Source organism: Arachis ipaensis, chromosome B10, assembly GCF_059453495.1.
Source record: "Arachis ipaensis isolate K30076 ecotype BB chromosome B10, ASM5945349v1, whole genome shotgun sequence".
Taxonomy (NCBI): Eukaryota; Viridiplantae; Streptophyta; class Magnoliopsida; order Fabales; family Fabaceae; genus Arachis; species Arachis ipaensis.
In genome coordinates this window covers 109,190,728-109,215,638 of record NC_142435.1, presented here as the reverse complement: position 1 = coordinate 109,215,638, position 24,911 = coordinate 109,190,728, and the positions used below count along the sequence as shown (strand labels likewise).

The window sequence follows — 24,911 nt, the reverse complement described above, 5'->3', positions numbered from 1 at the left end:
CTACCCATAATTGGAATCCTTCGGAACCTTGGGAAAGGAATGGAGGATTCATGCTAGAGAAGCTTTCTCACAGTGAATTGGATTGGGGTTTGGATGGATATTGTGACATGTAATCCTACCAAATTGTGGTTCATGAAACTGTGTGGTATAATCAGTGATCGAGCATCATCTCTTCTTATGAACATTTAAACCAAGGGATTGGGAATTTGTTTGTTTTTAGAGAGAATTGGTGAGCCAAGGGATTGGGATCCAATCATATAAGATTGCCAAGCAAAATTTAATGAATGCATTGGTTGAGGAAGGGATAAAAGTTGTTTTGATTCGGAGATCTCAATATCTCCTAACACCCAATGAATTCCCATTTCTGATTTACCACTTTCTCTTTACATTCTGCAATTAAATTCATGCAATCACCCCCATTCCCTTTTAATTTCAGCAATTTAGCTTCTCGCTCTTTAATTCATGCAATTTTACATTCCGCAATTCTCATCTAAATCTTGATTCCGCTCAACTAGAACATACTTCTAATCCGAATTGCTCACTCAACCAATCCTTGTGGGATTCGACCTCACTCTATTGTGAGTTTTTACTTGACGATAACCGGTGCACTTGCCGGAAGGAATTTTGCCGATCGTGCAATTTCCTAAATCGTAGCATAACAAGTTTATGCGCATCAAGTTTATGGCGCCGTTGCCGGGGATTGGTTTTCGATTGACAATTCTCAAATTGGAAGTTAACTAGATTGAGCATTTTTTTTTGTTTTGATTAATTCAGTACAAGTTACTTGTTGAATTTTAATTTCTGCACTCTGTTACATGCTTTCTTTCTTTATGCCTTTAAATTCAAGCAACTAACTCACTGACTCACTAACTGTTTGAATTAATTCCTTAACTGCTCTAACCATACTCTTCCATTAACCAAGAGTATTTCACTTGTTTGTTGCCTTTGCTGTGTTCTTGTATGACAGGTAGGAGAGGAGAGACATCAACTCCTCCATATACCAAACCAGAGAGGACCCTTCATAGACTTAGAAGGGAAGCAAGAGGGAAGAGAGTACTGAGAGAAGAAGAATCTGAAGGAGAATCTGAGGACAATTTTGAGGAAGCTCTAGATCTCAACATGGATAGAGAAGTTCACAACCATGAGAGAGCTGATGGAAACAATGCCATTCCTGAGAGGAGGGTTCTTAGTTCATACATAAACCCAACCTCTGGGAATTGTGGTAGCAGCATTCAGAAACCACCCATTCAGGCCAACAATTTTGAGCTCAAACCACAGCTAATATCACTTGTGGAGAATCATTGTTCATTTGGTGGGAGTGCTAATGAAGACCCAAACCAACATCTCACAAAATTCCTGAGAATTTGCGACACTGTGAAGTCCAATGGAGTTCAGGAAGATGCCTATAAACTGCTTTTGTTCCCATTTTCACTTAGGGACAAGGCAGCTAAGTGGCTGGAATCATTCCCAAGGGGGAGCCTAACAACATGGGACGAGGTGGAAAGCAAGTTTCTGGCACGTTTCTACCCCCCACAAAAGGTCAATAGGCTTCGATCTGAGGTTCAGACTTTTAGACAACAAGATGGTGAAACTCTCTACGAGGCATGGGAGAGATTCAAGGATTTGACAAGGAAATGCCCACCAGACATGTTCCATGACTGGGTGCAATTGCACATTTTCTATGATGGACTCTCTTATGAATCAAGGAAGGCTGTAGACCATTCATCAGGAGGTTCATTGAACAGGAAAAGACTGTGGAAGAAGCCATTGAAGTGATTGAGACAGTGGCTGAGAATGAGTACTACTATGCATCAGAGAGACACAACACTAAGGGAGTCATGGAGCTGAACCATGTTGATACAATCCTAGCCCAAAACAAGGTGTTTGCCAAGCAACTAGCAGAGCTCACCAGGAAATTAGAAACAAAGCAAGTGGCTGCGATACACACACAAGATCAAGAGGAAGAAAGCACTGAAGGAGGTGATTGGGAAGAGGCCAATTATGTAGGAAATCAACAAAGGCAACCATATGATCCACATTCCAACACTTACAACCCAGGCTGGAAAAACCACCCAAACTTTGGGTGGGGAAACCAGCAAAACCAACATAACAAGTCCACATACCAAAACTCCAACCAAAGATCATACCAAGCCACACAAAACACTTACTCCCAACCATCATATCATGGCCAAAATAATCAACCTACCCAACCTAATCCGAACCAACAATTTCAAGATCAATTAAACAGGATAGAAGGAAGGCTGGCAAACATGGGTCAGGACGTAAGTGAGTTGAAAAGCTTTAGGGATGAGGTGAGATCTACCTTAAGGGACCATGGTGAAAGACTAAAGAGGATGGAGTCTCAAGTAGGAGAGCTATCCCAACAAGCCCCCAAGTCCACTGCAGTGTTCCCTAGTGACACGGAAAAGAATCCTAAAGGGGAACAAAAGGGAGTGAGATGGGAAGACTGCAAGGCCATCACTATATTGAAGGAAGTCTCAGAAGAAGAAGGAATCAGACCCTCAAAACAGGAGCCAGAAATCTTGAAGGAAAGTGTGGAAGAAGCTAAGCAGGAAAGTGAAACTGAGCAAGCCAAGGAACTGCAAAAAGGCATGATGGAAGCATATCAACCAAAAGCACCATTTCCTCAGAGGTTGGGAGGAGGAGAAAAAGGGAAAACCTATTCAAGGTTTTTAGAGACATTTAAGTCTCTCCATATTAATATTCCCTTTCTTGAGATTCTCCAGCAAATGCCTACACATATCAAGTATTTAAAAGAATTGTTGAGCAAGAAAAGAGTTTTGAAGGGAGGACAAACGGTAACAATGAACAAAGAATGCAGTGCCCTCATCAAGAAGGACACAGTTTCTAAGAAAACAGACCCAGGAAGTTTTCATATCCCCTGCATCATAGGGGGAACAAAAATTGATAGAGGATTCTGTGATCTAGGAGCTAGCATAAATGTGATGCCTCTAACTCTCATGAAGAGGCTACAACTGAATGAGGTGAGATCCACTGATGTAATCATACAACTAGCTGACAAAACTCAGAAGCAAGCTGAAGGGGTAGTTGAGAATGTGCTGGTTAGAGTGGGAGATTATTACTTCCCCACAGACTTCGTCATTTTGGACATGGAGGAAAGCTACCTATACCCTATCATTCTGGGCAGGCCATTTCTAGCCACTACTAGAGCGATCATAGATGTAGAACAAGGAGAGCTAATTCTGAGAGTACGTGATGAACAGCTCATTTTCAAAGTTTTCAAACCTGCATCTGAGCCTGAACCAGAATCGGAAAAGCCTAAGGATGATAGTAGCCATCTATGTTTGGTGGAAAGCAAGCCAGCAACTGAAACTCTAAAACAGTCCTTGGAAGGCAAACGAGAGTTGCAAGAGTTAAAGCCACAAGAATCAATGGAAACAGATCAGAAGGATCCTCATGGCATAAGGGTCAATGAAGAAATCCTCAGGAGAAAGGGAAGAATTGTAAAGAAATTGCCAAGAGGGTGGAGAAACAAGAAAATTCCCACTGAAGGTTTCTCTCCGGGAGATAAAGTGATATCAAGCCATTATCTGCCAATTCCACCTGGCCTAAAAACCATTCCTTCCCAGCTCCCTCAAGTGTTCACAATCAGGAAAGTTCTTTCTATGGAACATTTAGAAATCATGAAGGAATCAAGTGGGGACGTTTTCATAGTGAGAGGAGAAGACGTCAAGCACTACAATCCACCCTAACAAGGGACAACCGTCAAGCTAGTGACGTTAAAGAAGCGCTTCATGGGAGGCAACCCATGTTTTAATATCCTTACTTTTTTTTTTGTTTTGTTGTGCATTTAATAAAGCATGGTTTCTTATGCATGAACTTGAATCCTCAGGACAACTGCTGAAAGAGTGCACTAAACATTGCATGTAAAATACAATTTGTCTCTAAGTTTGGTGTGCCTGAAGGCACCCCAAATTTTATTCAAAATGCATTCAATTTTTCATTCAAAGTGCACAACCAAACATTAAGTTTGGTGTTCCTCTTTGAACACGGTTCATGAAAAGCAAGAAGTTCCTCTGGATTTCGAAATTCATGACAAGTATACCATTCGCATGTTTTAATACTTTGGTTTCAATTACTTAGGGTAGTAAATTTGTTTAGAATCAAAGAGCCAAAGTGACTATGATTTATTAGAATTATGCACATTCATTAAGGACAACCAATATGGATTTCATGTCATCAGGAGACTTTACCAAACACTAAGTTTGGTGTCCAGTAATAAGTGTGCATACATACAAAAGTCACGGCTATAAGCTCATGAAGTCAATCATTGATTTACATGTGCAAGTACTATTCATCATTCACATGGACCGAAAAATGATAGCAAACTTGTTTGTTTGTGCAGGTATAAAAGAAAAGACAAAAATGGAGGAAAAAGACAAAGGGAGGTACGGTGCTTGGTCAAAAAGAAAGTTCACAAGTCTTTGAAACTAACACATGGGAAAAGGAAGTTCTGCAAGAAAAGATAGCTACATGTACAACCTAATGCACCCAGAATACTTCCAAGAAAATGAAAAGCAATTCGTCCTTCTCCCTAATTCATATATTTACCATCAAGCCACCCTTCACAAACCACCCTAGCCGTCCATTTTTCACTTACGGGCACTATAAAGAACCACTTGGGGAACGAGTTCAACACCACCAAATCTCCTTCATGCACATTTTCTTCATCATAGCATAACTATCTCTTGCCGAAAACAACCTCACCACACTTCCAACAACACTTCTTGCTTCACCTTGTCAACTTTAGCTTGTCACTTACCCAAAACTAAAGAACCAATGGCAGCTTCATCTAGCCACAAAAGAAGAAAAGACAAGCAGCCAATGGAGGAGAACAGGGAATTCGATGCATGGAGATACAAATCAGTTTTTCATGAGATTCAAGCCGAATGGATGAGACCTAAAACGGTACTAGCCGAGGTTCCCTTTGACCTTGAAAAGGATGAGTTCCCTGGTGTTTGGGAAAAGATCAAAAAGAGGAAGTGGGAGCTCCTGACTAAGCCAATCACTAAAATCAACATCAACCTGGTGAAAGAGTTTCATGCAAATGCAGTGAGGGAGGATTCAACCAAGAAACCCACATACAAAAGCTATGTGAGAGGAGTGGAAGTTGACTTCAGCCCCAAAGCAATCATGAAAACTCTTGGACTGAAAAACATACATTTCAGCCAAGCAAGTTATGAGGAAAGGATGATAGGAGAACCTGACTATACAACTATTGCTGAAGACCTTTGTGCCATCAGAGCTGAATGGGTGAGAAAAACAAGAGGGGCTCCAAGAGTCTTGAGAAGGGGAGACCTAACACCTGAAGCTAAAGGGTGGTATGCAATAGTTAGGAGATCCATCCTACCCACTGTAAACTCTTCAGAAATAGTCCCTAAAAGAGCCATCTTGCTACATTGCATTATGGTGGGAGGGGAGATCAAAGTTCATAAACTCATTGCTGAACAGATACAAGAGTTTAGTGAGAAAAGTGACCCTGAATCCTGGCTCCACTTCCCTAGCACCATCATTAGACTATGCATCGATGCCCAAGTACCACTTGAAGATGAAAGACCTAATTGGCTATATCCTGGAATGGCCATAACTGCGTACAGAATGACTCTTGGCCCAATTGCTCCAAGACATACAAAAAGAAGAAATGAAGAAGAGCAACAAGCAGAAACAGAGCAAGAAGGACAAGAAGGAGAAGAAGGAGAAGAAGAGCAAGAAGAGCAAGGAATTCCAGAAAGAAGGCAACAAATTCCCAGAGATCCCATGGATATGAGCAGAATGCAGGAAATCATAGAAGGAATGTCTCAACAATACATGAGGTCTCAGGAGAGACAAGAGGACTTTCACCTGAAAATGATGGATATGCAAAGGAACTTTGAATCAAGATTCTTAGATTTGCAAAGGGAACAGAATTTACAATTACAGGAATCCTTCAGCCACATATGCCAACACCAAGATGCCAATGTCTTAGCAATCAAGGAAGCCACCACTTTACAGAATGCAAGATACTCAGTTCAAGCTGATTACAACATCAGTTCTCAAATCAAGCTTAACTACATAGGGGAACATCTACACAAGATGGATCCAGCATTCCCAGCTTTTGATGAGTATTTCAAAGGGAGGAAAGAAGGAGAAATAAACAAGGCAATGATCCTTGAAAAAGGAGTGGAAAAAACAATGAAAAAGGCTGGATTCTGGAAAAAGCTCATAAGAAAAGACAAAGGAAGTACAAGTGGTCAAAAAGAGGCAGGAAGCAAGAAGAAGCAGGATCCCAAGAATTAAGAAGAACCAAGCAATAAATAAGAGGTGGTCTCGTTCCTTAATAATCAAATGATAATTGGTGAATTGTCTTTATGAGCTTTCTTTCATCATAAGTCATTTAAGTGTTATGTGGAGTTTTTAGTATGAGTGTCTGTTATTGCTTTGAATAAAGTGAATGCCTAGATGTTTGGATATAACTTCACCTTCTTAAACAAGTGCTTGCCATGCTTGTTCTGTTTCCAAAAATAAAAGAAAAGTTTGAACAAAAGTAACTTGGCTCAATTAGTGACAAATCAAATAGAATTAAGTGGTGGTATGCATGCTTGATTGTTTAAGTCAGATCACTGGAAATAGAGTGTAGAATTATCATTTTTTGTGTAGAAATTGAAAACTGCCTATGGATCTTGATGAATAAATGTCTTTGGCCATGAAAAAGAAAGAAAAAGAAGAAGAAAAAGACACTGAAAAAGGGCAACCAAAAAGCAAAAAAATTGAGAAAATAAGCTAGGCACCAATGGTTTGAACTTCTGAGACAAATGCCTGTGGTGTTTATGTATTAAGGATATGCTTGGATGAATAGGTTCTGAGGAGTGTTTCAACACTTGGTAACTTGGGTTAACTAACCCGGGATTATCAACCAAAAGTCCATTATCAAGAGCAACCTAAATACAAAATATTTAGTCACACAAAGAGGTGCTGGGCACCAATGTCTCAAGAAGAAATGTGAACTAAAATGCCTGGAGTGGATATGTGTAGTGCACTGATAAGAAAAAGAAAATGCCAAAGGCTGGTGCAACACATGACACTAAGCAAACAAGGAGCAAAGAAGCTCTAAGAAAAAGAAAAGAAAAACAAAGAAGAGAAAAGTGCCAAGGACATAAGAGTAACAAGAGGCCATAGCAGTGTTTGATGGATGCAATGAAAAAGTGATAATCTTACCTGATAAGAATGAAAAAGTGATGCTGCAACTTTCTGCATAAAACCCTTCTGATGAACTTAAAGTGCTTACTAATATAGCCAATGGGATTGCTTTCTGTTCATGCTTTTTTCTCAAATAACTCAGGACTTGCTTAGGGACAAGCAAGTATTAAGTTTGGTGTTGTGATGCCAAGGCATCTTAGGCTAGTCTCACTAGCATTTTTCTGTTAGTTTTAGTGGTTTTATGCATGTTCTTGAGCTTAAAGTAACCAAGAATGGTTAAATGAATAACAAAGCAATGAACCATCCAAACAGTATGATTTTGATGCAAATTCCATGAGTTTTTAGTTATATTACTTGAATGCTATGAATGGAAGATTTCTCATGAAATTTTGTAAGACTTTGATGCAATTGTTTGGATGATTTCAGGGAAGAAGAGGCTAGGCAAGGAAGCAACAAAATCAATAAAGGAAGCTTGAATATCACATGTGGAGTTTAAGTTCCAGTTAAGCTTAAACTGGAGCTTAAACGCCAGAATCATGAAGGCTAAGAAATGCTGGAACTGAAGTTTAACCTCCAGTTTAACCTTAAACTGGAGGTTAAACGCCAGAATGAAAGTCTCACCAAAGAAGCATTTCCACGTTTAACCTCCAGTTTAACCTTAAACTGGAGGTTAAACGCCAGAAGTGGGAAATTCACCATGGGAGCAATTCCACGTTTAAGCTCCAGTTTAACCTCAAACTGGAGCTTAAACGTGTTCGACACAAACTCTCACCAAAGAAGCATTTTCACGTTTAACCTCCAGTTTAACCTTAAACTGGAGGTTAAACGCCAGAAGGAAGAAAGGCACCAGGAGCATTCCACGTTTAAGCTCCAGTTTAACCTTAAACTGGAGCTTAAACGTGTTCGACCAAGTTTTCTCCTCCAGGGTTGCTCTCTCCATTTCCACGTTTAAGCTCCAGTTTAACCTTAAACTGGAGCTTAAACGTGTTCGACACCTCCAGGGCTACCTTTCTCCTCTTCCACGTTTAAGCTCCAGTTTAACCTTAAACTGGAGCTTAAACGTGTTCGACCTCCAGGGCTGCCTTTCCTATCTCCACGTTTAAGCTTCAGTTTAACCTTAAACTGAAGCTTAAACGTGTTCGACTAAGTGACCCTCCAGGGCTGCCTTCTTCCATTTCCACGTTTAAGCTTCAGTTTAACCTAAAACTGAAGCTTAAACGTGCTTCCACAAAAGGCATCACTGGAAGTGTCTGGCGTTTAAGCTGCAGTTTAAGCTTAAACTGCAACTTAAACGCCACTATTAGAAAAGGTTTCTGGGCCAAAAATCTTGCAGTTTAAGTTAGCGTTTGAGCACAAACATTAACTTAAACTTACTCTGGTATGAAACCCAATTGAATATCATGGTTTATGGATTGGGCCTGAAGGATTGATGAGTCTGGAATTTCAATTTGTTGAGTCATGTGTCATTACTTGATTATCACTAAGTTGGCTCAATGAATGTTACAGAATTTGGATCAGCAGCCTCATCAAGATTATGGATCATAAACCCAAAGCAAAAGGAAAGCAGGGAGAGGCCTCAAAGCCCAAGAAACACAACAGAAGCTCAATATAGAAAGTGTATAAATAGGATAGAATTTAAGTTAGGGGGACTTTACTTTGGATTTTTGGGGAAGTTTTCATACCTTTGTAATTGAATTCAGAGCTATGACTCACTAAACCCCTTTCATTGGGTTAGGGAGCTCTATTGTAATTCAATGAATCAATAATAGTTTTATCTTCTTCTTCAATCTTTTCTCTTGAATTTTGTTAGAAAGCTTCTCGATCTAATTCCATTGGGTAGTTGTCTTGGGAAAGAAACTACCCATAATTGGAATCCTTCGGAGCCTTGGGAAAGGAATGGAGGATTCATGCTAGAGAAGCTTTCTCACAGTGAATTGGATTGGGGTTTGGATGGATATTGTGACATGTAATCCTACCAAATTGTGGTTCATGAAACTGTGTGGTATAATCAGTGATCGAGCATCATCTCTTCTTATGAACATTTAAACCAAGGGATTGGGAATTTGTTTGTTTTTAGAGAGAATTGGTGAGCCAAGGGATTGGGATCCAATCATATAAGATTGCCAAGCAAAATTTAATGAATGCATTGGTTGAGGAAGGGATAAAAGTTGTTTTGATTCGGAGATCTCAATATCTCCTAACACCCAATGAATTCCCATTTCTGATTTACCACTTTCTCTTTACATTCTGCAATTAAATTCATGCAATCACCCCCATTCCCTTTTAATTTCAGCAATTTAGCTTCTCGCTCTTTAATTCATGCAATTTTACATTCCGCAATTCTCATCTAAATCTTGATTCCGCTCAACTAGAACATACTTCTAATCCGAATTGCTCACTCAACCAATCCTTGTGGGATTCGACCTCACTCTATTGTGAGTTTTTACTTGACGATAACCGGTGCACTTGCCGGAAGGAATTTTGCCGATCGTGCAATTTCCTAAATCGTAGCATAACAAGTTTATGCGCATCAATATAATACTTCATAATAGAAGTTCCATTTGAGACCTAAATAACTCCATTTATTCAGCGTGCAAAGTGGGTCATAATCCAAAGTGAAAAATCAAGTGGGAGTGGCACTTGAAACCACACGCCAACTTCTCCCTGCAGCCTCCAACCTTCAATCAAGCCCATTCCAACTCTCATTCAAGCTACAATTGTCAACCATTCAAGGCCACAAGAAGCATCTAGAATATTTCATTTTCATTTCATTGTAATTTACTTTTAATTTTATTTCAATTTAGGAAAGCCTATATAAAGGCCTTAGTTTCATAGAATTAGCTATGCTGGATTGGGGGGAAGTCTTAGGACCCTCTCTGTTCACCATCAGTTTCTTCCCTTTTCTTTCTTACTTTGTTAATAATTTAGTTATGAATTACTAACTCTTTCCATTGGGAAAGAGAGCTCTATTGTTTTTCAATGGATTGATTATTTTTATTCTTCTTCTTCTATTCATCTCTCTTTGATTTACTAGAAAGGATTTTGTTCTTCATCCTAGCATTCAATTATATTGGAAAAGAGATTGAATGTATTTGGGTTTCATGGGAGCCTTGGAAAAGGAAACATGAAATCATGCTAGAAATTCTTTCTCACACTTGAGTAGGATCTGGGTTTTGGTGTTTGGATATGGTGACATATAATCCTCCCTCTACTTGGACCTATGATGATGTGTGGTATAATGAGGGACCATTCTTCATCTCTTCTCATGAGTAGACCAAGGAATTGGCTATTGATCAAGATTTGAGAGATTGAGTCACCAAGGGATTGGGGCTAAATCGATCATGATTGCCAAGAGGTCAATGAGTTGCATGATTGAATATGAGATGAAATCAATTAATCCGGAGAATCCAACATCTCTTGATCCCAATGTTTATTTTATCTTTCTTTCTTTTATTTACTTTATGGTTATTTACATTTTCTGCACTTTACATTTCCAGCACTTTACTTTCTTGTACTTTACTTTCCTTGCCATTTATTTTCTTGCACTTTATTGCTTTCCTTTACTTTCATGTCATTTACTTTTCTTGTTTCTTATCGCTCAAAATTGAATAGTCTAACTAGAATAATTAATTAACTATTGTTTGCCTTAATCCGTTAATCTCTGTGGGATTCGACCCCACTCCTAGTGGGTTATTACTTGACGATATTTGGTGCGCTTGCCGAAGAACGGATTTATTATATGTGGGTAGTGAATTCCGGTCATCAAGTTTTATGGCGCCATTGCCGGAGATTAATTGTGATTAACAAACTACTGGTTGATTAATTAACTAGATTAGACATGTTTTTTTCTTTTTGTCTTTGTCATTTATTTTCTTTTAATTTTCTCTTGCTAGTAAGATGTTTGTGTTATTGCCTCACTAAGAATTCCTCATCTGTGACAATGGGGATTCAAATTTTTTTTTGTGATTATTGTTTGAGATAGAGCATTTTACAACTAAGAATGGAGTCTACCTCACATTTTGATTAATCATGTCATATGGGATATTGCCCACTAATGAGATGACTTTTGCATGGTCTAGAAATTTGCGGATAAATACTCGTTGCAAGTATAGTTTCTAAACCTTCAAAAGTCCTTTCATACAAACGTTTGGGTGTCACAAGTAACAAACCCCTTAAAAATTGTTAACCGAGTATTCAAACCTCGGGTCGTCTTCTCAAGGAACTGCGAGGAAGTTTGTTCTTATTATTGGTTATAAAGGTTGTAATCGGGGTTTAGAAGGTGAGAAGCAAGTAATTTAAATGAAGAGTGAATTAAATGGCAATTAAAAATAAATAATAACTGTAAAACAACTTTTGGCAAGATAAGGGAAATTAGAGGTCCAACTTAGTTATCTCTTTCAACTATAATGAAAGTTGAATCTAAACTCCACTTGGTCAACCTTTACCAGGGCAAAGGAAAGTCAAGGGACTAATTAAATTGACTTTTGAATCCTAATTATTTCCTAAGAAAAGGTTGGGATTATTTAAGTTCAGCTCAATTAGCAAGATAACGATTATCAATTACGTTGAGTTTAATAACTGTTGAGTTATTGAATTCTTAACCAGGACCAAAAGGGGAAAAAAGTAAAATTGCTGAAATAATAAAAACGTCCTTAGATGGGAAGCAATGATAACTTAAATCAAAGAGAACAATCATAAACTGAAAATACCTCAAATATTATTAATTCAAATAACTGTTTGTAACATGAAAGAATTCATAGATCAAATTATAAAGGTAAATAGCCAACTCAGATACTGAAATAAATAAATAGAGTAAAAGGGAAGTTTAAAACAAAGAAATATAAAACCTGGATTGAGAGTCACTCTTAAAACAAGAAGAAATCCTAAATCCTAAAAGAGAGAGAGGAGAAGATCTCCCTCTCAACTAAATCTAAATCATTGAAAACTAAAATTATGCGAGCTCCCCCTGAATGGATGCATTCCTCCACTTTATAACCTCTAATCTATGCTTTCTGTACTTGGATCTGGGCCAAAAAAGGCTTTAGAAATCGCTGGGGGCGTATTCTGTAAATTCTGACACGTGGCCTCTGTCACGCGTCCGCATGGGTCACGCAGTCGCGTCATCTGGAACTTTTCCTTTCCACGCGGTCGCGTCAGTCACGCGTCCGCGTCGTGGGTGTTCTACTCAAAGAGTCATGTATATATATAGCCAACCCTTAAATAATAAAGCATTTTAGCAAAGGAGATGGGAAAGAAAACATTGTACAAACTTGCAAAACAATTAGTAAATTAAGTACAGATATATGTTGATGAGTTATTGAACCCTCACTGGATTTTGTGTTTACTCTCTAGTCAGTCAGTGTTTATTGGGTTTATTCACTCTATTCTTCTTTTTATTCTTCATTTCTATAACTTTGTTTTTCGTCTAACCAATCAACAATTATAGAACATAGTTATACCAAAACTCATGAGGTCTTTAATTAAGGTTGTAATGGGGTCAAGGCAAAGGGTAAGGATATATGTATAAGGCTAAGTGAGCTAATAAGTGAATCCTTAATTAGACTAAGATCTCACCTAACATACATACTTAGTAAAACAATGCTTCTTTACCTATTTTCCCATATTTCCCACTTATTGTTAAATGCTCAGTTTCACTTTTTAAATTTTTTTTATCCCATGTGCATTGTTTTCATTGGGGAATTTCTTTTGTGTCCCATTTTATTTAGATGCTGAAAAATAATTCTCTTTTTTTTTTTAATGCACATGGTAATTGAATCACTTAGATTTTCTCATGAGCATGCTTCCCAAATTTTATTTTATTTCTTTTAATTTCTCTACCTTTTTGGTTTTATCATCCATGTTCCCAAAAGGTTTCCCACATTTAACTCTACTCATGATTTTCTATCTTAAGCTAACCAAGGATTCACTTGGGATTTTCTTTTGTTTTTCTGCTTAAGGCTAGTAATTTGGCTAAATAGAATAAAGGGGGTTTTAAAAGGCTCAAGGGGGCTAACAAGGGTGATGTAAAAGGTAGGCTAATTTGGGGTGAGTGAGCTAAAATCAAATGATGGCCTCAATCATTCTCTTGGTATGTATTTATTCTATATTCTATAATTGGACATATAGATTAAAGCAAAGGAAAGAACATCAGAATAAAAAGAAATGTAACACACAGAAATGAAATTATGGTTTGAATGCAACCATATAATTTAAGCTCAAAACTCACAGGCTGTGTGTTCTCTAACTCAAGCATCATATATCATTTATATATTGTATGCAGGTTTAGTTAAAAATTCCCATTATTCTCATAAAAAAATTATTTAGGGTAGCTTTTAAAGTTTTAATGTTCCTCCTTGATAAAATATTGTCAGCTTAACTACATCATGTAATGCTATATATAAGTTTTGTGGATTTAAATCTGATATGTTCAATTTCCTAGCTTACTTCCTTTTTATATTTTTTTAATTTAAACTATACTATCTTATGCTAAAAAGGGTAAACTATACTAATTAATCCACTAATAAATCAAAATTGCAAACTAAACTAAATAACTAAAATAAACTAAATGGCTAAAATATGAACTAAAGATGCAAAATGCAGAAAATAGAGTAAAAATACATAAAAGCAATGTATAAGTACTCAGAAAATAACAGTAAAAGAAAAAGAGAAAAATACAGAGAAATATCTAAAATAAAAGAAAAAGTATGTAGTAGTTCACCAAAATAAACGCCAGAGATGGCGACCTCCCCACACTTTAAAATGAAGCATCGTCCCCGATGCTCAATCAAGCCGGGTGTGAAGGAGTGTCATCACTGGTAGGGATGGTAGCTGGGGTCTCTGTGGCGGTGGTGGGCTGAGAGTCTGGCTGCTGTAGAGGGGGGACTAACTGGATCGGGATCTCTGGATCTGCAGCCTCAAGCTGATGTGGGGCCTCTTGCTGTGGTGTAGCGTGCTCTGTGCCTGCCTGCTGATGAGTCTCCGCCTGGGAATGAGGCTCCTCCTCGTGCTCATCCTCCTCCTCCTCTGATGGCTCTGATGGTGTGTCGGGCTCGGAGGGGATGTCGGCGCCCTGTCTGATTATCAGCTTTAGATGGGAATAGCGTCGCCTGTTGCGGCGCTCCAATCTCTCATACCGGCGCATGTTACGGCGCTCCATCTGATCAAGCTGGCGGAATAGACGGTGCACGAGGTGATAAACCGGCTCAGAGGCAGGCGGAGGTGCAGTGGTGGCAGCAGGGGCAGCTGGGGCAGCTGTGGAGGAAGAGGGTCCAGCAGACGGAGGGGCTGTCTCATCAGTAGCAGTGACAGGTGGTGGTCTGTAGCCCAAAGCAAGGAAGTTCCTGCTGTGAGGGATGATCTTTCTACAGTCCGCTGCTGGTGGTCGCTCATCGGCATCCTCCCAAGGCACATCAGCCTGACGGCCTAGCCGTGTAACCAGATAAGGAAAGGGGAGGGGGCCTCGGACGTGGACCCTGGCCATAAAATGCCGGATAAAATGAGGCAAGTACAGGTCCTTACCCTCCAGCACACACCAGAGGAGGGTGATCATGGCAGCCGGGATCTCAGTCTCATGAGTACTCGGCATCACATAGTTGCTCAAGATCTGATGCCATAGCCGAGCCTCATCATTCAGGTACACTCTCTTGATCTCTCTAGGCATAGTGGTGTCCTGACCCATCTCCCAAGGAACAGCAGGGTCGAGAGCTATCCATGCCTTCACAGCATCCTAATCAAACTGCATCTGGCCCATGTCCTCCTCAGCCTGTGCATAACCATCTGGCTGATCGGACTTGGCTGGGAGCTGGAGAATGGTCTCAATGGCCTCCTCAGTGACCAGAATTTGCTTTCCCCTCAGGTTCACTGCATCTAGGGTAGTAAGGTAGTAGTTGCAATAGAATTCCCGGACCCAAGATGCATTGACCTCTGTCAGTGGTCTCTCCAGAAAGAACCAGCCCCTTTGCTTGATTTGCTCAGTGGTGTATTGCTAGAGGGCTTCTGGAATCTTCAAGGTACGTTCCAGGTATAGATTTCTGGAGTTTGCAAAAGTCAGGTACTTCAGCTCACAGTACCGGTTTGCAAATTTTATAGGGTCAGTCGAAGGGAGCAGCTGGTCAGCTTTTTCCTGCTGTGTGAAGTTCTTCTCCCGCCATGAGGAATCGTGCATTAGAGCAATGATGGACTGGGAGGAATCTCCTCTCTTGCGCTTGCTAGTAGCCTTGCCTTTGCCTTTTCTTTGTGAGGCAGACATCTTGAAAGACAGAAAACCAGGAAATGGATAAAATAGGAAAGCAAATAGGCAATTTAAACAAAGGAAACTCAAAGCGGTAAGGGAGAAATAGAATAAGGAAAATGAGTAATTGAAATGTGATTGAATTAATGTTAAATGGAAAGAAGAAGAAAAAATCAATATGCCATAGTGAGAAAGTTAGAGGAAGTGAAAGTGATCAGAAAAGAGATCAAGAGGGTTAGTATGGTAAAAAGAAATTAGTAAATTAAAATTAGTGAGTTAGGAAAGTAAGTTGCATAGAAAAAATTCCATATTACAAGGATTCACAGGTAAGAATATAAGTACTCATAATCGAATAAAGAAAATAGGGTGATGCTGATTCGAATAGAAATAAAGAAATCAGAAATTGGAATCAGTGAATCATAATTGCAGGTTATGAACCAGGAAATCAAAGATGATAAGAAAGTGGCCCTAGCATTCATGAAATGGTTTGGGGGAAGCAGAGTAAAACAAAGTTGCCAAACCAAAACAAGAATGAAAATAATTTTCAAAAAAATTTGGGCAGCATTCCGGCTAAAATTGGATTGTCTCGGAAAATAAACAGCAATCATATCAGTTCATATGAATTTAAAAAAAATCAAGCTGCATGTACATAGATATAAAATAAACATAAAAACTCAATGGAAATAGCAGTAACATACAAGAAAGTAGCATATGAATCATGATTATAGCAGCAACAGATTTGCACATAGGATAAAACAGAAGTAAGAACAGTGCAAGTAAACAGACCTAGATCCACTAACCACAGCCTAAGCTACCTAACAACCTAAAAATCCACTACAACATGCAAGTCTACCTATCCTAATCATGAACATAAACGGAATAAAAAATACAGAAAAGTGACGAACGGATAAAAAGGGTTGCGTGTTGCGGAACCTGGTAAGCAGAAGGGGTGGAACAAGAAAGAAGGTGGCTGCGGCGGCGTCCGGCGCGGTGGTGGTGCACGGCGTCGTGGTGGCGGCTGAGGGGGCAGTGGCGGAGGGAGGTATTAGGGTTAGTGAGAGAGGGAGAGGATAGGGGAAGGGAGGGCAATGGTTGTTGCTGGCTGAAGCGGGTGGGTGGCGGAGAGGGGGGCGTGGCTAGATGGCCGGCGGTGGCTGGGCGGTGCTCGCGGAGGTGGTTGTGGTGGAGAGGGGAGGAGAGAGGAAGAAGGAAGAAGAGAGAAAGGGAGGGGTGGTACGGCGGCAGCGTCTGGGCGGCGGCGGCGTCGGGGTGGTGGCGTGGTGGCTGGCTGGCGGTGGCTGGGGGAAGAAGAATAGAGAAGGGGAAGAGGGTTGGGGGTGAAGGGGGGCTGCACGACTAATAGGGTTCGCGTCGCTGGGGGGTTATATTTTCGAATCCACGCGGCCGCGTGGGGTACGCGGTCGCGTGGTTGGGGTTAAAATGGGGGGACGCGATCGCGTGGGTCGCGCGATCGTATGAGAGGGGGGAAAGAGGGGTGACGCGATCGGGTGGGTCGCGCGATCGCGTCGCTGGAATTCGTGCTAAACGCACGACTCCAGCGCCGTTTCAGCGCAACTCTCTGTCTCCTTTTGGGGTGATATGCAATCCATGCGATGCGATCGCGTCGCTCACGCGGTCGCGTGGGATTGGTATTGGGTAAGTGACGCGATCGCAAACGCACAAGAGCCGCACGATTCCAGCCCAACTTTCTGTTCGTTGGATCCTTACGCCGATATATATATCACGCGGTCGCGTGGGTCACGCGGTCGCATGGGTGGTGTTTTTCGCGATATGACGCGGTCGCATGGGGCATGCGGTCGCGTCGTGCACCCCCTTTTTTTTTTTAACTGAAAAATGCAGGATGTAGTGATTAACATGAATGCTATGCATGATTCCAGGTTAATGTTAAAATAAAAAAAAAAGGGTAAATTGAAAACAATAAACAAGAAATAGATTGAGAAAGAAGCGACCATACCATGGTGGGTTGTCTCCCACCTAGCACTTTTAGTTAAAGTCCTTAAGTTGGACATTGGAAGAGTATCCTGTTATGGTGGCTTATGTTTAAATTCGTCCAAAAATTTCCACCAATGCTTGGAATGCCAATAGCCTCCGGGGTCCTAAACTAGGCATGCAAAGCTTCTGAGCAGCTTCAAACAGATATTCAGCCTCCCGGGATGACGAATGTCAGAATATAAGCCATGATCCCAAGCTATGTTTTTAGATCCGCCTCCGTTTTGATTTGTAAGTTTCCATTCGGGCGGGTTAAAAAGTAGAATCTCACCGTGGTGACCAAACGTTTTCCGTGATCCATGCAATTGAGCATGATACCAATCCGTGTACTTCGAGGTAAAGCGTGGAACCTTATTGAACCTGGTGCACCAGTTCTGAGTACGAGTCAATTCCCTTTTACTCTTAAAGCCGCAGAGAGCTCTAAGTTGGCCATCTGTTTCAAGCAAACCATATTCAAGTGAATAAGTAAAATTATAAGTTAAGGATTGTGCCCACTTGAAGCTTGTATTAGGTGGTAATGGCCTTGGGATAGGTGTTTTTGGTGGTTCTGCAAGTTCCGTTTCCTTGTGCTCTTCTGTGAATTCTTCCACTTCCTTGCAAAGATCTTCAATTGTATCTGTATCCTGGTCAAAGTCTTCTATGTCTTCCTCATCACTCGAGTCATAGATTGGAGGTTGAGAGAAATCTACCTCCGCATCATCTTCATATTCACTTGGAGAAAATTCTTCGATTTCAGAGAATTCACTTGCGGACGCAAGTTCATCACTAGGAGAACTAGACTTGTGACTATCATCATCAAGGAAATTTGCTTCTTGGATTATTCCGTCTGATTCTTCGTAAACGACTTGCCTTGGAGATTGTACGGTATCCTCCTTAGCATCAACTGTAGCATCTTGGACGGAGTTTTCCTCAATTCTGGATTCCCAAGGAAGTTCAGCATCTCCTAGATCTTCAACCAACTCTTCTTCTTGAACAATGACAGCTTCTTCCACTTGTTCTAGTATGAATTCATTCTCTGTCTTGTCCACTGGAGTCTCTAGTATTTCTTTCATGCTACGCTCTTCATCGGGCTGTCCACATGGAGCTGTGGTTGATCCTTGTATATTTGAGTGCCTAGTGGCCCATTGAATTAGTGCTTGCTCCAGTTGTTGAATGGTTGTTTGAAATTTAATTACTGTTTCTTTTAGGTGATCCTCTGCTTCGCGGTTTGCCGGACTTGGACATGATACAAAGGAAAGTGGTGATGATTGGGAACGATTGGATTGGTATTGGGGTAAGGAAGGATCATATGATGGCGAATGGTGAAGAGAAGCTTGTGAGTGTGGTGGTTCGAGGTTATGTTGAAAGGATGGTTCATATGCACGGGGTGGGGCTTGTTGGTAATTACAAGGTTGTCCACCATGTCTTTCAGCTGGGTATGCACGGTAGAATGGTCTTTGTCCAGGATATCTCGGAGGGTGTTGCTGCCAAAAGGGTTGATTAGATCCTCTTGGTTCCATCCATCCTTGATTGGTCTGACCTTGATGCACATTCCTGCTGTAACTTCTATTTCCTTTAACAATATTAGAACCAAACTCAAAGCGAGAGGGGTGAGAGTTCATAGTAGCAAATAAAGATAAAAAGGAAAAACAAAAATAAATAAACAAGCAAAAGAAAAAAAAATATTTGCAATAACCAATAATAAGGCACACGTTAGCAGTTCCCCGGCAACGGCGCCATTTTGACGTTCGTGATTTCTGCCAGTAAAGAATGTCATAAAAACAGTCGCGTTGTAGATATAGTATCTAAACCGACAAAAATCCCTTTCATACAAACGTTTGGGTGTCACAAGTAACAAACCCCTTAAAAATTGTTAACCGAGTATTCAAACCTCGGGTCGTCTTCTCAAGGAACTACGAGGAAGTATGTTCTTATTATTGGTTATAAAGGTTGTAATCGGGGTTTAGAAGGTGAGAAGCAAGTAATTTAAATGACGAGTGAATTAAATGGCAATTAAAAATAAATAATAACTGTAAAATAACTTTTGGCAAGATAAGGGAAATTAGAGGTCCAACTTAGTTATCTCTCTCAACTATAATGAAAGTTGAATCTAAACTCCACTTGGTCAACCTTTACCAGGGCAAAGGAAAGTCAAGGGACTAATTAAATTGACTTTTGAATCCTAATTATTTCCTAAGAAAAGGTTGGGATTATTTAAGTTCAGCTCAATTAGCAAGATAACGATTATCAATTACGTTGAGTTTAATAACTATTGAGTTGCTGAATTCTTAACCAGGACCAAAAGGGGGGAAAAAAGTAAAATTGCTGAAATAATAAAAACGTCCTTAGATGGGAAGCAATGATAACTTAAATCAAAGAGAACAATCATAAACTGAAAATACCTCAAATATCATTAATTCAAATAACTGTTTGTAATATGAAAGAATTCATAGATCCAATTATAAAGGTAAATAGCCAACTCAGATACTGAAATAAATAAATAGAGTAAAAGGGAAGTTTAAAACAAAGAAATATAAAACCTGGATTGAGAGTCACTCTTAAAACAAGAAGAAATCCTAAATCCTAAAAGAGAGAGAGAGGAGAAGATCTCCCTCTCAACTAAATCTAAATCATTGAAAACTAAAATTATGCGAGCTCCCCCTGAATGGATGCATTCCTCCACTTTATAACCTCTAATCTATGCTTTCTGTACTTGGATCTGGGCCAAAAAGGGCTTCAGAAATCGCTGGGGGCGTATTCTGTAAATTCTGATACGTGGCCTCTGTCACGCGTCTGCGTGGGTCACGCGGTCGCGTCATCTGGAACTTTTCCTTTCCACGCAGTCGCGTCAGTCATGCGGCCGCGTCGCTACTTCTTTGCTTCTAGCACGCGATCACGTCGTCCATGCGATCGCGTGGATACCAGTTTCCTTAAAGCTCCGTTTTTCCTTCTCTTTCCATTTTTGTATGTTTCCCTTTTCATCCTTTAAGTCATTCAGCCTTAGGAAACCTGAAGCTACTCAACACACTAATCATGGCATTGAATGAAAATAAAGGTAATTAAAATAATTAATATTTTTAAAGCTTAGGAAACATGTTTTTCACAATATGACATAATAAGGAAGGGAAAGTAAAACCATGCAATTAATGTGAATAAGTAGGTGAAGAGTTGAATAAATCACTCCAATTAAGCACAAAAGAACTCATGAAATATGGGTTTATCACCCACCACCACAAAATGATTCTATTCATTATCCTAATGGTGGTTGGGAATATCACCAAGGAATGATAGAGTATGAGCAATCAAATAAAATGAAATACCTCCCAGGGCCACAAAACAGTTCATATTGTTATGACACCTACAGAAATTTTGGCTTTAGAAGGGATTTTAATGCTGCATACCACATTCTTCAAGGACTATCATCCCGTAATTATCCAACCCATGCACCTCCACAAAATCTTCTAGAATTTGCAATAGAAGAACTCTCCAAGAGATATATCTTTATTGCCCAACTGATGAGCGGATATTTTATACGTTTTTTGGGGTTAATTTCATATAGTTTTTAGTATGTTTTAGTGAGTTTTTAGTTTGTTTCCTTTAGTTTTTAGGAAAAAATTCATATTTCTGGACTTTACTATGAGTTGTGTGTTTTTCTGTAATTTCAGATATTTTTTTGGCTGAAATTGAGGGAGCTGAGCAAAAATCTGATTCAGGCTGAAAAAGGACTGCTGATGCTGTTGGATTCTAACCTCCCTGCACTCAAAGTAGATTTTCTGGAGCTACAGAACTCAAAATGGCGTGCTTCCAAATGCGTTGGAAAGTATACATCCAGGGCTTTCCAGCAATATATAATAGTCCATACTTTTCTCAAGGATAGACGACGTAAACTGGCGTTCAACGCTAGTTCTCTGCCCAATTCTGGCGTCCAGCGCCAGAAAATGATTAAAAGTTGGAGTTCAACGCCAGAAATGGATCCAAACCTGGCGTTGAACGCCCAAAACAGCCTTATGCACGTGAATTGTTTAAGTCTCAGCCCCAGCACACACCAAGTGGGCCCCAGAAGTGGATCTCTGCACCACCCATCATAGTTTACTCATTTTTTGTAAACCTAGGCTACTAGTTTAGTATTTAAACAACTTTTAGAGACTTATTTTGTATCTCATGACATTTTAGATCTGAACTTTGTACTCTTTGATGGCATGAGTCTCTAAACTCCATTGTTGGGGGTGAGGAGCTCTGCTGTGTCTCGATGAATTAATGCAAGTATTTCTGTTTTCCATTCAAACATGCGTGTTCCTATCTAAGATATCCATTCGTGCCTAACTATGGAGAAGGTGATGATCAGTGACACTCATCACCTTCCTCAATTCATGAACGTGTGTCTGACAATCACCTCCGTTCTACATCAGATTGAATGAATATCTCTTAGATTCCTTAATCAGAATCTCCGTGGTATAAGCTAGATTGATGGCGGCATTCATGAGAATCCGGAAAGTCTAAACCTTGTCTGTGGTATTCCGAGTAGGATTCAGGGATTGAATGACTGTGACGAGCTTCAAACTCGCGAGTGCTGGGCGTAGTGACAGACGCAAAAGGAGGGTGAATCCTATTCCAGCATGATCGGGAACCTCAGATGATTAGCCGTGTTGTGACAGAGCATTTGGACCATTTTCACAAGAGGAGGGGATGTAACCATTGACAACGGTGATGTCCCAACACACAGCTTGCCATAGAAGGACGTGCGTGCGTGAATCAAAAGACAGAGGAAAGCAGAGATTCAGAAGACAAAGCATCTCCAAAACTCCAACATATTCTCCATTACTGCATAACAAGTAACCTTTAACCCATGCTCTCTTGTTTATTTGCAATTCAACTGATAAATACAATTGACTTCCTGACTAAGAATTGCAAGATAACCATAGATTGCTTCAAACCAACAATCTCCGTGGGATTCGACCCTTACTCACGTAAGGTATTACTTGGACGACCCAGTGCACTTGCTGGTTAGTGGTACGAGTTGTGAAAAGTGCGATTCACATTACGTGCACCACCAACTCAGTGAGTTTTTAAGGCAAAATGTAAGAGAGGTGATTAAAGATATGGAAATCTCAAGGAGAAATCAAGAAGAGCAAATGAGACAATTGGCACAACATTTTGTTGATAAACCAACCAATGTCTTCCCTTGGCCAGGGCAAGAATATCATGCCATCAGTCTAAAGAGTGGAGAAGTGCTTAATGAAGGTGAAAATAAGGAATTGGTAGGGCAAGAAGAAGAGATCTTTGTACCAATCGAGCCACCATTCCAAGAAGTTCTTGATAAAGAGGATACTCCAACCATCTCACAACACCCAAGTTCTGAAAATAAAGAAGTGAAGACAATCAACCAAAACGCTGAAATAAGGATTGTGACCAAGATACATAGGGCAACATTCATAAAGAAGAAAAGGTCAACTGCAAACAATCCAACCCTTGCCCCAACAAGCAAAGCAAATCAAGCAAAAAACAAAAGAAAGCTTGTTGGGAAGAGGCCAACACAGGGGATATCAACTTGCTCTTCTCTCCCCTTGAGGTCATTTCTCTTGACAAATTGGAAGTTGAGAACAACATGTCAAGCTAATGACACTAAAAGAGTGCTTGTTGGGAGGCAACCTAACTGTAGGTAACATTTCCTTTCTTTACTTAGTTTACTTTCAATAACTTGACATATGATTGCATTCTAAATTTGGTGTTGCCATAGAACAATTTGACTTTCATTCTTCACTGGGTACTTGCTTCATTCTAAAATGAAAGTGTCATACTAAGTTTGGTGTTGCCACTTACCTTTCATGCAAAGTACCATGCACATACCACTTATTAATGCAATCACATTGTCTCTGTTTTTACTTATTGTGCCCTTATTGTATCCTTATCTTTGCTTGCTTGAGCACATGCATTACCCACATTTCATTGTGTAAGACACTCATGACCCATCATAAACCCCATCACCACTGTTTTATTTGTCACTTGAGGACAAACAATCATTCTAAGATTGATGTAGGAAAGGGAAGAATAGGAGGAAGGTGACAACAACAATGAAGATGAACTACAAGGTGGTAAAATTCCTTTTCCTCTTACTTATTTCCAATATATTTAAATTGCATGATTGTCTTCTATTTCCTTTGTATGCATGTGTGTTGTGAATAAGCATAGCTTGGTTGTTAAATTGTAACATGTGCTATGACATTATTACTACCATCTTGAGTTTTGTGAGTTCAAAAGCAATTTAGTTTCATGATCATAAACAAACAAGGTCATTAAAGAAGAACTTAGCATGGGCATATAAGTATTGGAAGGCTAGCATGATTATTGTTGCTCAATTGCATTTGAATTTGTTTAATTGAAGTTTTCATCTAGGACATTTTATGAAATTTTCGAAATCATGAAAACCTTGAAGAAGCAAATGCAAGTAAGGCATGAAAAAGAAAAGGGAAAGAATGAGAAAGCTGAAGACTCTGAGTACCAATGACAATTCAATTGTTAAGTACTTGTGGTGTTTTTGTATCAAGCAAAAAGCTTGAAAACAAAACACATAGAGTCAAGGCTAGGCTCAAGTGCAAAAGCACTCCCTCAAAGCTCAAGGCTCTGAGCATCAATTATTAGAGAGTAAAGAAAAGAAACAAATGAGCTTAAAGAGTCCTCTAATTAAATGCTTGTGGTGCTTATGTATCAAGTGGTAATACTTGAAAACAAAGCATTTAGAGTCGTAGCTTTCAACACATGGTGCAAAGCACCCAAGAAGCTAAGATAAGAAAAGAATTAAAAGCTTGCTTCAAGGAAGGAACATAAAGAAAAAGATTTCATAAAATGAGCTAGATAGAAGCATCAATCATTTGAATCTCTTTCGTGATTGTAGCATCCATAAGAAACTAGCCAACCATGAACATAAAAATTGCTACTCTTCTCATCTTGGTTTGTCAAACTTTATTGCATGATTCTTTGTTTGCTTGATGACAAGCAAAGCTTAAGTTTGGTGTTGTGATGACTTGCATCATCTACCATTTTTCTTATCTAAAAGGACCATAAAAAGAGCATTATCTCATTGATTCAATGCAATTTCATGAGCCAAATGATAAATATTATGGTACATTGCTTTGAAATGGGTTGTGTTGAATTTCAGGTGAAAAGAGCAACAAAAAGGGAAGATAACAACAAATAAAGTTGGGTGTGTGAAGCTGGGCATGCCACTTAAAGCTCTGGGCATGGCACGCCAAGCTTTTGAAGCCAATTCTCATCAATGGGCGTGCCACTTGGAGCTCTGGGCGTGGCACGCCAAGCCAACATTCCAGCAAAGAAGGTTGAAGAATTTTACATGGGCGTGGCACGCCAAGTTGTGAAGCCAAGTCTCAAAGAGGGTGTGCCACTTAGTACTCTGGGCTTGGCATGCCAAGTAGTGAAGCCACGTCTCAAAGAGGGCGTGCCACTTGGTGCTATGGGC

General features: G+C 39.8%; 1 non-coding gene across 1 annotated transcript; it reads right to left on the bottom strand.

The window, feature by feature from the left end:
• Positions 1-1,545: 1,545 nt before the first annotated feature.
• LOC148581270 (small nucleolar RNA R71) lies at positions 1,546-1,649 on the bottom strand. Its single transcript, XR_015895924.1, has one exon. It is a non-coding gene; the product is annotated as a small nucleolar RNA R71 (small nucleolar RNA).
• Between the last annotated feature and the right edge of the window lie 23,262 nt (positions 1,650-24,911).